Source organism: Cherax quadricarinatus, chromosome 40 (genome assembly GCF_038502225.1).
Source record: "Cherax quadricarinatus isolate ZL_2023a chromosome 40, ASM3850222v1, whole genome shotgun sequence".
NCBI classification, from domain to species: domain Eukaryota; kingdom Metazoa; phylum Arthropoda; class Malacostraca; order Decapoda; family Parastacidae; genus Cherax; species Cherax quadricarinatus.
Genome location: NC_091331.1, coordinates 10859381 through 10873650, shown reverse-complemented (window position 1 = coordinate 10873650; position 14270 = coordinate 10859381). Strand labels below are relative to the sequence as shown.

At 44.4% G+C, this 14270-nt stretch overlaps 1 protein-coding gene across 1 annotated transcript in view; it reads left to right on the top strand.

Annotated features, from left to right (window-relative positions):
* Window positions 1-14270, top strand: part of LOC128687401 (uncharacterized) — a 48436-nt gene that overhangs the window by 26067 nt on the left and 8099 nt on the right. The window lies entirely within an intron of this gene.

Genomic DNA, 14270 nt, shown 5'->3' with positions numbered 1-14270 from the left:
GGCGAGCGATCGCACGCTTCTGCTTAAAATCAACAAGTCTCTCAGCGGTTCTATTGTACCGGTACCTGCCCCATGCAGCACGTTTCAAACGTACTGCACGAGCACAAGCAGGAGACCACCAAGGCACGCACTTCTGAGAATGCCTGCCTGAGGTTTGGGGTATAGAATGAGAAGCTGCGGTATAAACTGATGTCGAGAAGATGTGTAGGAGCTCATCAATGGAGGATGAAGAAGGAACCTCACTAAAAGCAGTGAGGTGTGAGTAAAGATCCCAATTTGCCCGATCAAATTGCCAGCGAGGGCTACGGAAAGGTGGTGAATAGGAAGGAGAAGTAAGAATGATCGGAAAATGATCGCTGTCATGTAAGTCTGGTAGAACAGACCAGGTGAAGTCTAGTGCAGTGGAGGAAGAGCAGACTGATAGATCGATGCAAGAGAGAGTATGAGTACGAGGATCAAAATGGGTGGGAGTACCCGTATTTAAAACATGGAGGGGGTGAGAGGCAAGAAAAGCCTCCAACTGAATGCCACGTGAGTCACAATGAGACCCCCCCCAGAGGAAATGGTGGGCATTAAAATCACCAAGTAACAGAAGTGGTGGTGGTAAGGATGAAACAAGAAAGGCAAAGTCTGGGATAGAAAATGCTCGAGAAGGAGAGAGATATAAAGAACATATTGTAAACCACTTATTCAAGTGGATACGGGCTGCAGTGTAATGCAGCGAGGTATGGACAAATAGTTGACAGTACGGAATATCATTGCGTAGAAGAAGGGCACTTTCATTAAAGGTCCCATCTGAGAAAGGATCCGAAGAATACAATAAATTATAGCCTGAGATAGGTTGGAAAACAGCCGAGTGTAATTTTGGTTCTTGTAAGCAAGCACCAACAGGGGAAAACCTGGAAAGCAACATCTGAAGCTCACCCCGATTACCCCTGAGGCCGCGGATATTCCACTGTAAATAGGCCATGATTGGCGATGAAGAAAATATCAGGAATCTGTAGGTAAAGGCACCTACGGACTAGAGGGGTTAGAAAAGTCAACGTGTGGTGGCATTGGAAGATGTTCAAGTAGCGAAGGAACGGAGCGTTGCGAAGAATGGGGTTGTGAAGATGGAGGAGAGGGAAGAGAAGGAACAGGAAGTGAATCAGTGTCCATTGAAGGTTTAGTCTCTGCAATATATTCTGAAATGGCTTCAAGTGTTTCTGAATTCAAAGATGTATGGGAAACCATATTGGAGATAGGAGGAGGAGGGTGAGTAAAGATTGGGACAGTAATGGACTGTACCAAAGTAGAGGGGGAGGGAAAAGTGTAAGGGACTGGAGATGAAGTGTGGGGGGGGACAGAAGAGGTAGAAACCTGGGAGGTGACAGAAGAGGGAGAAACTTGGGAGGGGACAGGGGTGGAAGGCATAGTACGAGGAGGAGGGTGAATCTCCACACTTGTAATAGAGCCAGAGAGAGGGGAAGAACTAGGTACAGAGACTGGAAAGGTAAAGTGTGGAGGTGGAAGAAGGGAAGGAAGGGGCAAAGAAGATTTGAGCAATGTGGATTTTTTGGACTTCTGAGTAGAGGGGCGATTGGTATTAGGTGTCGTACGAGGTCTTGTTGATACTGGGGCTTGTGAGGAAGGACGCGAAGATGTGAGAACAGACTGAGTTGTAGTCGGGACGTCAGAGCCAAGGACAGCAAAAGGATTAGATGCCGTAGTGGCTATGGGAGGGGTAACAACAGAGGAGGCTGCAGAAGATGGGACCCCAGAAGTGGGGGGACGTTTGGAAACACGAGAATAAGAAACACGGGGTAGTCTCCCTTGGAGGCGGAGATGAGTAACTGCCATAGCATAAGGGAGACCTTCTGCCTCTTTGAGGCAACGGATTTCACGTTCATTTAAGTAGACCTGGCAACGGCGGGAGTACGAAGGGTGAGCTTCATTACAATTAAGGCAAGATGGAGGTTGACTGCAAGATGTATTAGAATGGTCGTCGGCACCACAGACTGGGCATTCGGCCATAGATCTGCAATATTTCGCTGGGTGACCAAAACGCCAGCAATTTCTACATTGTTGCGGTGTAGGTATCACCTTTCGAACTTGTAACCGATGTCCCGCGACATATACAGAGGACGGGAGTTCTCGGCTGTCAAAAGTTAAACGAGCCACATTGCAAGGGTAACGTCTCCGCCCCCGGGCAGGAAGGACATAAGTGTCTACTTTGAGGATTGGGAGATCCTGGAGTTCCAGCTGTTCAAAAATGTCATTGCCACATGACTGGAAATTCTGTTGGACTATGGTATGGGGCAGAATGACAGTACCACTACAAGAATTGAGAGAAAGATGTTTTTCAATAGTGATAGGAGTAGTATCAATATTCGAAAGGAGAGAAAGATCATGAGCTTGGGTAGCATTCTGGACAGTGACGATGCGCGTACCGCTCTTGAGAGCGTGAAATGAAATATCTCTGCCAACATGGCGCAGGAGCGCTTTGGCAATACTATGGTCAGAAAGGTAGGCAGAAGAAGAAGTTGGTCTTAAAGTAAAGAATTTAGTCCATTGTGTGGTCCGAAACTGAGCGTGGAGAGGGAGTGCTTGACGTGTCGGTCGTTTCCAAGTAGAATGGGAAGGTAACGACGGAGCATCATCAGGAGATTGATGTTGGCGTTTAGGAGTAGGACCGGAGTTGGTCCGGCAGGAAATGGGTGGGCGATTCAAAAATTGCCGTACCGTAGAGGGAGAAGCCGGAAGCATAGTCAAAGGAGAGCTGAGTTCAGACAAATCGAAGGAGTCAGTCGAAGCCCCGGTACCTGAAGCGGGTGAGGAAACAGCACCAGCAAGAGGTACAGGGGCATCAGGAGTGTCCGAAGAGTGGTCTAAACACAAGGCAGGGTCAGAATGGGGTGCGGTATCAAGAAGGGGCCCGGGGGTAGTGGTTTCATGGACTAGGGCTGCCATGGTTAGGTTACTCCTTTGCTTTTTGTTTTTAAGAAAAAAAAAGAAAGAAGAAAAGAAAATAAAAATAAAAAAAAGAATAAAAAAAGGGGGGAGCGGGGAGGAATAGTTCCCAGGAGGAATGAAAGGGCCGGAAATCCCCCTCCGCGCCCAAGAGGACTCGACACCGCTAGTAGCGCAGATGCAGCATGGAACCCGTGCCATACCCTACCCTTCATGCCAGTAAACCAGCAATCTGGGATAGCAACCTCACATCTGCTGAGCTACCTCGGTGGACAAAAGAGAGGGCGGCCGGATATCCGCCACAAAGCATACCTCCTTCAGCCACCACCCCCGGAATCCGAAAGGTGGCTTCCAGAGATACACCCGTCGCCCAAAAGACACCCAAAGCTACTCCGGGATACCGGAGAGGGATCGGGACATCCCTAGGCAATCCAGATTCCACGGCAAACTACGCCACCGCCAAGAAACCTCAACGGAATGGGATGGACCCCGGTGTCCTTTCCCCTACCTAGGAACTAGCGCGCCTGTGGGAGAAATCACGAAGGCTAAAAAGAGGAAGGGCAAAAGGGAGGGGTGAGGAGGAGGAGGAGGAATGGAAAAAGGGGAGGATGGGGAGGATGGGATAGGGGAGGGGAGAATGGGGGGTAATTAGGTTCGGTCTGAGGAAGAAGACCGACAGGGCTAATTCCTCAGACCAAGAGCCTCTTCACCACGCCAAGGAGCCCCCCTTGAAGAGGCCTCATTATCAGAACAAATTACAGTGTCATTAATATTTATCTCGTGCAACTTATTTCTTATATAATTAGCTAATTTGACACCTACATAAATGGCTGTTAATTCCAACTGAGGTAAGGTATGTGATTTAATTGGAGACACTTTAGCCTTAGACATAACGAGAGAAATAACACTATTACATTGAAGATAAGCAACTGCTCCATATGCCAATTTTGAAGCATCACAAAAAATGTGGAGTACATTTTTTTACATTTGGATTGGCCACCTGGCGTGGGAACTCCAACATTGGAATTTTTTCATAATCACCAATTAATTCATCCCACCTGTTAATGAATTCCTCAGGTAGAATTTCATCCCAAGCACATTTAAGTTTCCATGCTTCCTGTATTAATAATTTCCCTCTTATAGTAAGGGGTGACACTAAACCTAGTGGATCAAAACATTTGGAAACTTCAGCAGGCAAAACTCTCTTAGTTAATTTATTGGGCATACTGTAATTATTAGGTTTTAACATTAACAAATCTCTCTCAGTATCCCAATTTAAACCCAATACATTACTACATTTTGGCACTTCATCTCCAGGGTAATCTTTACTTATTTTGTCCTTCAATTTGGACGAATTACTATTCCATTCTCTCAGAGGCATATTTGCACTTTGCATTATTTTATTAGCCTCTCCATAAGTCATTAACAGTTCCTCTTCAGTTGACATCACACCCAGGAAATTGTCCACATAAAATTGTTTGCTCATTACTTTACTCAATGGACTTTCCATACATTTAAGGTGTGCATTTATCGTCGCTTGAAGTAGGAACGGACTGGATGTAGCGCCAAATAATACGCTCCTAAAGCGAAATGTTTTCAGAGGGCTAAGTGGGTCACTAGGATTCTCAGGCCATAAGAAGCAGGTACAATCCCGGTCAGCCTCTTGTAAACCCACTCTTAGGAAAGGTGTACTTATGTCAGCTGTAAAGGCATAGTGCTTCACTCTGAAATTTAATATCTCCTAATTTTTCCGTCAACGATGGACCTGTCATCAAACAGTCATTTAAACTAGGTACATTTTTGTTACTCCTGGCACTACAATTAAACACAATCCTCAAAGGAGTTGTCTTAGAATCCTTCTTCACTCCGTGATGTGGCAAATAGTGACCATAAATTTAGGCTTGCTCAGGAGGTACCTCTTCTATAAATTTATTAATTAACTGCTCAGCAATTATATCATAATAGGCAGTTAACAATTCTGGTGTCTTACTCAGTTCGCGGAGCTGAGCCTTTAATTGTCCATATGCCATTCTGTAATTAGTGGGCAATTCTGGATGGTTCAGTCTCCACGGAAGTCGTACCCATTATTATTATTATAATCAAAAAGAAGCACTAAGCCACAAGGGCTATACAGCGCTGCAGGGTAGGGAAGGAAGCAAGGGAATTGGATGGCAGAAGGGAGGGGGGATGATCAGCAGGTTACAGAAAACAGCGGGGCAGGGGATAGTATGGGGGTAGAGGGTAGCAAGAGATTGAAGTAGAAAGGGCTGAAAGTATCAGAATTTGTGAAGTAAGTCAGTCGTTGTTAAAAAGTCAATGAGAGAGTCCGGATGAAAGGTGGGTCCATCAGCGAGAAGGGAAGGTAAAGAGAGAGCAGCGGAGCGAAGACGACGACAGAGGTAAATTCTGCGTGCTTGTTGATAAAGTGGGCAGTCCAACAGAATGTGGCTGACTGATAATGGAGCTTGGCAATTCTCACAGAGAGGAGCAAGACGCCTCTCCATGAGATATCCATGAGTAAGACGAGTATGGCCAATGCGAAGATGGGAGAGAGTAGTCTCCCAACCTCGACACTGGTGATAAGAAGACGGCCAGTAACCTATACTCGGTTTAATAGACTGAAGTTTGTTGCTGAGCATAGTAGACCAACGTTGTTGCCAACGGGTGTGAAGGTGGGAAGATATTACAGCAAAATAGTCCGTAAATGGAATACCTCTATAAGAAACTGGTAGGTCATGTACTGCTGACCGCGCAGCAGTGTCTGCCTGTTCATTGCCCTGTACGTCAACATGACCAGGGACCCAACAAAAAACAATATCTTTATGCTTGGTAAAGATGCGGCGTAGCCAAAGTTGGATACGGAGGACTAAGGGGTGAGGTGTATCAAATTTTTGTATAGCCTGTAAAGCACTAAGGGAGTCTGAGACAACCACAAATGATGACACAGGCATAGATGCAATACAGATAAGTGCTGTAAGGATGGCATATAATTCAGCAGTAAAAATACTAGCCGAAGATAGTAAATGCCCTTGTACGACGCTGTCCGGAAACACTGCTGCGAATCCTACGCCGTCAGAAGACTTAGAGCCATCTGTGTACACAGCAATGGCATGAGAATGAGAGTGAAAGTGGTCAAGAAAAAGAGAGCGGGAAGCGGCCGTAGACAGTTGGGCTTTCAAGCAAGGGAGGGAGAAAGAACAGACTCGAACAGCTGGAACTTCCCAGGGGGGTAGGGAAAAGTGAGATGCTACATGTACATAGAAAGGTGGTAGTTGAAGAGAAGACAAGAGCGAATGAAGGCGAAGAGAGAAGGGACGGAGTAAACAGGGGCGGCGAACAAATAAAGAATGTCTACTAATATCAGTGACCATTCTATAAATGGAAGGATTGCGGAGATCATGAGAGCGTACATAGTAGCACAGGCAATGGGCATCACGGCGATCGGATAAGGATGGAACGTTCGCTTCTGCATAGAGGCTTTCGACAGGGGAAGAGCGAAAAGCACCAAGGCATAAACGTAATCCTTGGTGATGAATGGGGTTAAGGCTAGAGAGAGTAGCAGGAGATGCCGCTGAATAGATCTGGTCACCATAATCAAGTTTCGATAAAATAAGGGTGGAATGTAGGCGAAGGAGGGTTCGACGATCAGCTCCCCACGAAAGATGAGCAAGGGTTTTAAGAAGGTTCAGCCGGCTGTGACAAGTTGCCTTCAGAGAGGTAATATGAGGTTTCCAGGATAACCTACGATCAAAGAGGAGGCCCAGAAACTTGACTGTATCACGTTCAGGGATACGGGAGCCATAGAGGTACAAAGGATGATCGGAGATGACAGAGCGTCTAGTGAAAGTGATTTGGTGGGTTTTAGTGCTGGAAAATTTAAACCCACGTGTGGTGGCCCAATTGGAAACACGGTCGACTGCATGTTGGAGAGAAACTGTAAGGAGGTGACAGTCAGCGCCTGCACAGGCAATAGCGAAGTCATCAACATAGAGTGATGACCAAATATTTGATGGAAGACTAGAGGCCAAATCATTAATAGCAAGGAGAAAAAGTGTTGTGCTCAGAACACATCCCTGGGGGACACCTTCAGCTTGGATAAAGTCCGGGGAGAGCACATTATTAACCCGAACACGGAAATGCCTGTCAGTTAAAAAGTTCTTAAGGAAGGATGGTAGATTGCCTCGGAGGCCTAAGGAGTGGGCTTGGGCTAAAATATTATACCTCCAAGTTGTGTCATATGCCTTCTCAAGGTCAAAAAATATGGCAATAACTGAGTGGTTATTCGCAAAGGCATTATGAACATACGTATCCAAGCGTAGTAAGGGGTCTATGGTAGAACGTCCCTTACGAAAGCCATATTGACGAGTGGAGAGACTGTTGTGTGTCTCTAAATACCACACTAAACGTCTATTTACTAGGCGTTCCATTACTTTGCAAACTGCACTGGTAAGAGCAATGGGACGATAGTGGGAGGTTTCATGTCCCGTAGTGCCTGGTTTGCGGAAAGGGAGAACAATGGCGGATTTCCACAGCTGTGGAAGAACTCCTTGTGACCAAATAAGATTGTAAAGGCGTAATAGGACTGCAAGGGCTGACTGATGTAAATGTTGTAGCATACGAATATGAATGTCGTCGGGCCCAGCTGCCGATGATCGACAAGCTGAGAGTGTTGCCTCCAGTTCCCAAAGTGTAAAAGGCACATTATACTGTTCTTCTCTGAGAGAAGAAAAGTCCAAGGGTGCTAACTCTCTGGCAGACTTTGAGGAAAGAAATGAGGGGCATAGATGGAGTCCCTGAGAAATACGGACCAGATGATTGCCAATTTCATTGGCAACATCTAGTGGGTTTGCTATATCAACACCGGCAACCCGCAGAACAGGAGCCGGGTCAGGAGAACATTTACCACTCAGTTTTCGTACTTTTTTCCAGACTGCACTCATAGAGGAAGCAGAGGTGATGGTGGAGACATAATCTCGCCAGCAAGTGCGTTTAGCGTCACGGATGACACGGCGAGCGATCGCACGCTTCTGTTTAAAATCAAGGAGTCACTCTGTGGTTCTATTGTACCAGTACCTGCCCCATGCAGCGCGTTTCAAACGTACTGCACGAGCACAAGCAGGAGACCACCAAGGCACGCATTTCTGAGAATGCCTGCCCGAAGTTTGGGGTATAGAATGAAAAGCTGCGGTGAAAACAGAGGACGAGAAGAGGTGTAAAAGCTCATCGATGGAGGACGAAGAAGGAACCTCTTTAAAAACAGTTAGGTGTGAGTAAAGGTTCCAATTTGCCCGATTAAATTACCAGCGTGGGGTGCGAAGAGGTGGCGAATATGAAGGGGAAGTAAGAATGATTGGGAAATGATCACTGTCATGTAAGTCCGGGAGAACAGACCAAGTGAAGTCTAATGCGGCGGAGGAAGAGCAGATTGAGAGATCGATGCAAGAGAGAGTATGAGTCCGAGGATCAAAATGGGTGTGAGTACCTGTATTTAAAACATGGAGGGGGTGGGTGGCAAGAAAAGCCTCTAACTGAATTCCATGGGAATCACAGTGAGACCCCCCCCAGAGGAAATGGTGGGCATTAAAATCACCAAGTAACAGAATCGGTGGCGGTAATGACGAAACAAGGAAGGCAAAATCCGGAATAGATAATGCCCGAGAAGGAGAGAGATATAAAGAACAGAGTGTATACAACCTATGTAAGTGGATACGGGCTGCTGTGTAATGCAGCGAAGTATGAACAAATAGCTGATGGTACGGAATATCAGTGCGAAGAAGAAGGGCACTTTCATTAAAGGTCCCATCAGGAAAAGGATCTGAAGAATACAATAAATTATAGCCTGAGATGTGAGAAATAACAGCAGAGTGTAATTTTGGTTCCTGTAAGCAAACACCAACAGGGGCAAACTGGGAGAGTAACATCTGAAGCTCACCCCGATTACCCCTGAGGCCGCGTATATTCCACTGTAAATAGGCCATGATTGGCAATGATAAAGATACTTGAAATCCGCAGGTAAGGGTTCCTACGGACTAGAAGGGTTAGAAAAGTCCACATGCGGAGGCAGTGGAAAGTGTTCAAGCAGCGAAGGAACGGTGCGCTGTGAAGAAAGGAGTTGTGCAGATGGAGCAGAGGAGAGAGAAAGAGCAGAAGGTGGATCAGTGTCCATTGATGGTTTGGTCTCTGCAATATATTCAGAGATTGCTTCAAGTGTTTCGGAATTCAGAGATGTCGTATGGGAGACAATATTGGGAATGGTAGGGGGAGGATGAGTAAAGATTGGAACTGTATTGGACTGTACCAAGGTAGGGGGGGGCGAAAGGGTGGAGGGAACTGGAGAAGCGTGGCAGGGGACAGAAGAGGCAGGAACCTGGGAGGTGGCAGAAGAGGAAGAAACTTGGGAGGGAACAGGGGAGGAAGGTACATTACGAGGAGGAGGGTGAACCTCTGCACTTGTAACTGAGCCAGTGAGAGGGGAAGAACTAGGGACAGAGACAGGGAGGGTAAAATGAGGAGGTGGAAGATGGGTAGGAGGTGTTACCGGACCTTTTTTTGACTTTTGAGAAGTAGAGGGACGATTGGGAGGAGGTGTCGTACGAGGTCTCGTCGATACTGAGGCTTGTGAGAGAGAACTCGAAGAAGCGAGATTAGACTGAGGCGTTGAAGTAGGGACGTCTGAGCCGAGGACAGCAAAAGGATTAGATACAGGAGTGATTATGGGAGAGGTAACCACAGAGGTGGGTGTAGAAGATGGGATACCAGAAGTGGGGGGACGTTTTGAAACACGGGAATAAGAAACACGTGGGAGTCTCCCTTGGAGGCGGAGATGAGAAACTGCCATGGCATAAGGGAGACCTTCTGTCTCTTTGAGGTAACGGATTTTCCGCTCGTTTAAATAGACCTGACAACGGCGAGAGTACGAAGGGTGAGCCTCATGACAGTTAAGGCAAGAGGGAGATCGATTGCAAGACGTATTAGAATGGTCATCGGCACCACAGACTGGGCATTCGGCGATAGATCTGCAATATTTCGCTGGATGGCCAAATCGCCAGCAATTTCTACACTGTTGTGGTGTAGGGATCACCTTTCGAACTTGTAACCGATGTCTGCTATATAAACTGAGGATGGGAGTTCTCGGCTGTCAAAAGTTAAATGAGCCACATTGCTAGGGTATCGTCTCCGCCCACGGGCAGGAAGAACGTAAGTGTCTACCTTGAGGATTGGGAGATCTTGGAGTTCCAGCTGTTCTAGAATGTCAGTGCCACATGTCTGGAAATTTTGTTGAACTATGGTATGGGGCAGAATGACGGTACCACTACAAGAATTGAGGGAATGATGTTTTTCAAGAGTGACAGGAACAGTATTGATATGGGAAAGACGAGAGAGCTCATGAGCCTGGGTAGCATTCTGTACGGTAATGATGCGCGTACCGCTCTTAAGAGCATGAAAAGAAATATCTTTACCAACATGGCGTAGGAGTGCCTTGCCAATACTATGGTCAGAAAGATAGGCAGTAGAGGAAGTTGGTCGTAAAGTGAAGAATTTAGTCCACTGTTCAGTCTGAAACTGAGCGTGGAAAGGTAGTGAAGGACGTGTCGATCGTTTCTGAGAAGAACGAGAAGGTGGAGAAGTATCATCAGCAGGTAATTGTCGTTGGCATTTAGGCGTGGGACCAGAGTTGGTCCGACGTGGAACGGGTCGGCGATTTGAAAATTGCCGCACCGTAGAGGGAGAGGCCGGAAGCATAGTCAGAGGAGAGCGAAGGTCCGATAAATCGAAGGAGTCAGTCGAGGCCTCAGTACCTGAAGCGGGTGAGGAAACAGCACCGGCAATAGGTACAGAGGCATGAGGAATGTCTGAAGAGTGATCCAAAGACGAGGCGGGGTCAGAACGGGGTGCGGTATCAAGAAGGGGCCCGGGGGTACCAGGTTCATGGACTAGGGCTGCCAAGGTTAGGTTACTTCTTTCTTTTTGTTTTTAAGAAAAAAAAGAAAGAAGAAAAGAAAAAAAAAAGAAAAAAAAGAGAAAAAAAAGGGGGGACCGGGGAGGGATAGGTCCTAGGAGGAATGAAAGGGCCAGAAATCTCCCTCCGCGCCCAAGAGGACCTCAGCACCGCAAGTAGCGCAGATGCAGCATGGAACCCGTGCCATACCCTACCCATCATGCTAGTAAACTAACAATCCGGGATAGCAACCTCACATCTGCCGAGCTACCTCGGTGGACAAAAGAGAGGGCGGCCGGATATCCGCCACAAAGCATACCTCCTTCGGCCACCACCCCCGGAATCCGAAAGGTGGCTTCCAGAGATACACTCGTCGCCCGAAAGACACCCAAAGCTACTCCGGAATACCGGAGAGGGATCGGGACATCCCCAGGCGATCCAGATTCCACGGCAAACTATGCCACCGCTAAGAACCTCAACGGAATGGGATGGACCCCGGTATCCTTTCCTCTACCTAGGAACTAGCGCGCCTGTGGGAGAAATCCCAAAGGACAAAAAGAGGAAGGGCAAAAGGGAGGGGTGGGGAGGGGGAGGAGGAAAGGAAAAAGGGGAGGATGGGGAGGATGGGATAGGGGAGGGGAGATTGGGGGGTAATTAGGTTCGGTCTGAGGAAGAAGACCGATAGGTCTAATTCCTCAGACCAAGAGCCTCTTCACCACGCCAAGGAGCCCCCCTTGAAGAGGCTCAACACCATCCTCTATGAAAGAATTATACTAGGGCACGACTTCATGAGTAAGACACACATTTATGGTATTTGTAGTTTCCTCTAGTCATGAATTATTATTACGAGGAATCCTACCATACATTACATGGCCTCCTGCAGTCTTCAAAAGGGTGACACCACATTTCTTTACCATACCCTTTACAAAGGAGGCATAATAGTCACTACCTATCAAAATATTTATTGGGTCTACAGAATCATCACTTACACCAGAAGGTGCTAAATTTATATTATGTGAGAGTCTTTCTGTAGCTTTACTAAGCCCTACTGTAGATATTTTCTCTGGAAGTCTATCTACAATTACTGCATTATCACGATTTTTCTCATTGCCCAACCTGACAGTTACATAAACAGTGTCATACAATTGAGCTCTTTTATCTGAGAGAAAACCAGATAATTTTAAAGTTGTGGGATCTCCCATCTGTACTTTCATACCATCAAGACATTTACGTTTAATGAAAGTACGTTGGGATCCCTGGTCTAATAATGCAGTTACATTTTTTGATTTATGCCTTTTATCATAAATTTTTACCTGTAACACAAGTAAGGCTACTTCAGCAAAACCATCATTATTAACATTAGCAGCAATTTTTACATTAGCTACTGTTGTGTCAGGATTGTCAACATTATCATTATTATCAACATTAACATATAGACCCTTACACACGACTATATGGTGTCTTCCTTTGTGACATTGATAGCAGAAGTTTAATTTGGCATAACAATCCTTTACATTGTGATTACCCAAACACCTAATACATCTGTCAAGTTCCTCCAATCTTTCAACTTTATTATTCCATGATTTGTATGCATTGCAATTCTTAGAAAAATGAGTACCCTTGCAGAAGAGACAATCTCTCTTTTCTTTGACTGGTTTCTTATTAACTGAGCTACTCTTAGGAGGGTACTTATTCTTCTTACCTTGTGGAGAATCATTATTTCTGATTCCTGCTACTTGAAATGTACCTATGCAACTATTTTTAGGAAATGAATTTTGATTATTAACATTGGGATAATTTTTCCCTTTCTGAAACTTGACAGATACCTCTGAGTTATTATGTGTTGCATCTTTAAAATGAGTTGGTTGGCTGGTCTGCAACTGCACAATTAATTCTTGTAGACCTAGTCTTATTTCCTCCAGACCAAAATAACCCTTGTGATATTTGTTGGAGACCCATTCAAGTGTTTTATAGTTTAATTTATTCTGTACAATGGCACTCAATAACCAGTCTCATTCCTTCAGATTATATTTATTACTTAATGTTTTGAGAGTGCTCTCCAGTTTAACTCTAAACTGCTGTAAACCTTTGTAAGTATGATCTGGAGATTTTAAATTAATAATGATATTCACTAGATCCAACCTACTTTGTTCTATATTACCATAAGTGACTTTCAACAAGTGAACTGCTTCCTTGTAAGTCATTTACATTGGGAAAGGCTTGTATGAGTATGTGAGCATCTCCTCAACCTGTCCTTTGAGGTAAAATAATTTAGTTACACAGGCTAGATCACTCCTATCATGCACAGCTGCTTTAAAAATTGACCAAAATTCCTCCCAATTTTCTCCAGGATTAAACACAGGCAAACACAATTCTGGGAGTTTTGGCAAAGACATTATTTGTTGGAGCAGACTGACCAACTGCCTGGTTTACACATTTTAATTTATTCAAGGCCTGACTTTTACAAGAAAGAATCTTTTCCTCTAATTCATAATACTGATTAATCATGAGATCTACTTCAGTCTCATCTACACAGTTTACTAACAAATCTCCTTCATATTTGTTGTAATATAATTTGTATGAATCATATCTATTACCTAAAGCATCTAAATATAATTTTAAATCATCAGTATTCACAGTTTCTTGATTCATTAATTCCAAACATTTATTGTATCCTTTTGTTACATGCCCCTTTCTAGCTTGCAGAGATGTTTTCTTTGCTCTATATCCCATATGTTTGTCTTCTACATTAATTTCCTCATTTTCAGCCATGATGCAATGTATTAAATTCAACTTAGTAACACTGATTATGTACTAAATTATGCACTTTATAAAGGTAAATAGTACAACTTACCTTTAAATAAATTCTAGCTACTTGAGCTTAGTAATTACATGTATAATATAAATTTTAAATGTACATTAATACAAACTTGGCTCATCAAAATTAATATTATACAAATTAATAAATCCTTGCCAGAATTTGGCATAGCAAAATTAATATACACATTAATAATTAGCTACACATGGCTTATCAATTACACATACACTGATATAAATCTTGGCCAAAATTGGCTTATCAAATTAATATTATACAAATATAAATCCTTGCCAGAATTTGGCATAGCAAAATTAATATTATACACAATATAATCTTTATCCACACTTGTCTTATCAATTACACATACACTGATATAAATCTTGGCCAGAATTGTCTTATCAAATTAGTATTATACAAATTAATACAAACTTATCCAGACTTGCGCTTAGCTTATCAAAATTAATATTGTAATTATTATAATCCACTACACATTAAGTAAATTTGTGAACTTAACATCCACCTCCTTCTGTTATTTCACATATAATTAATTAACTAATTAATGAC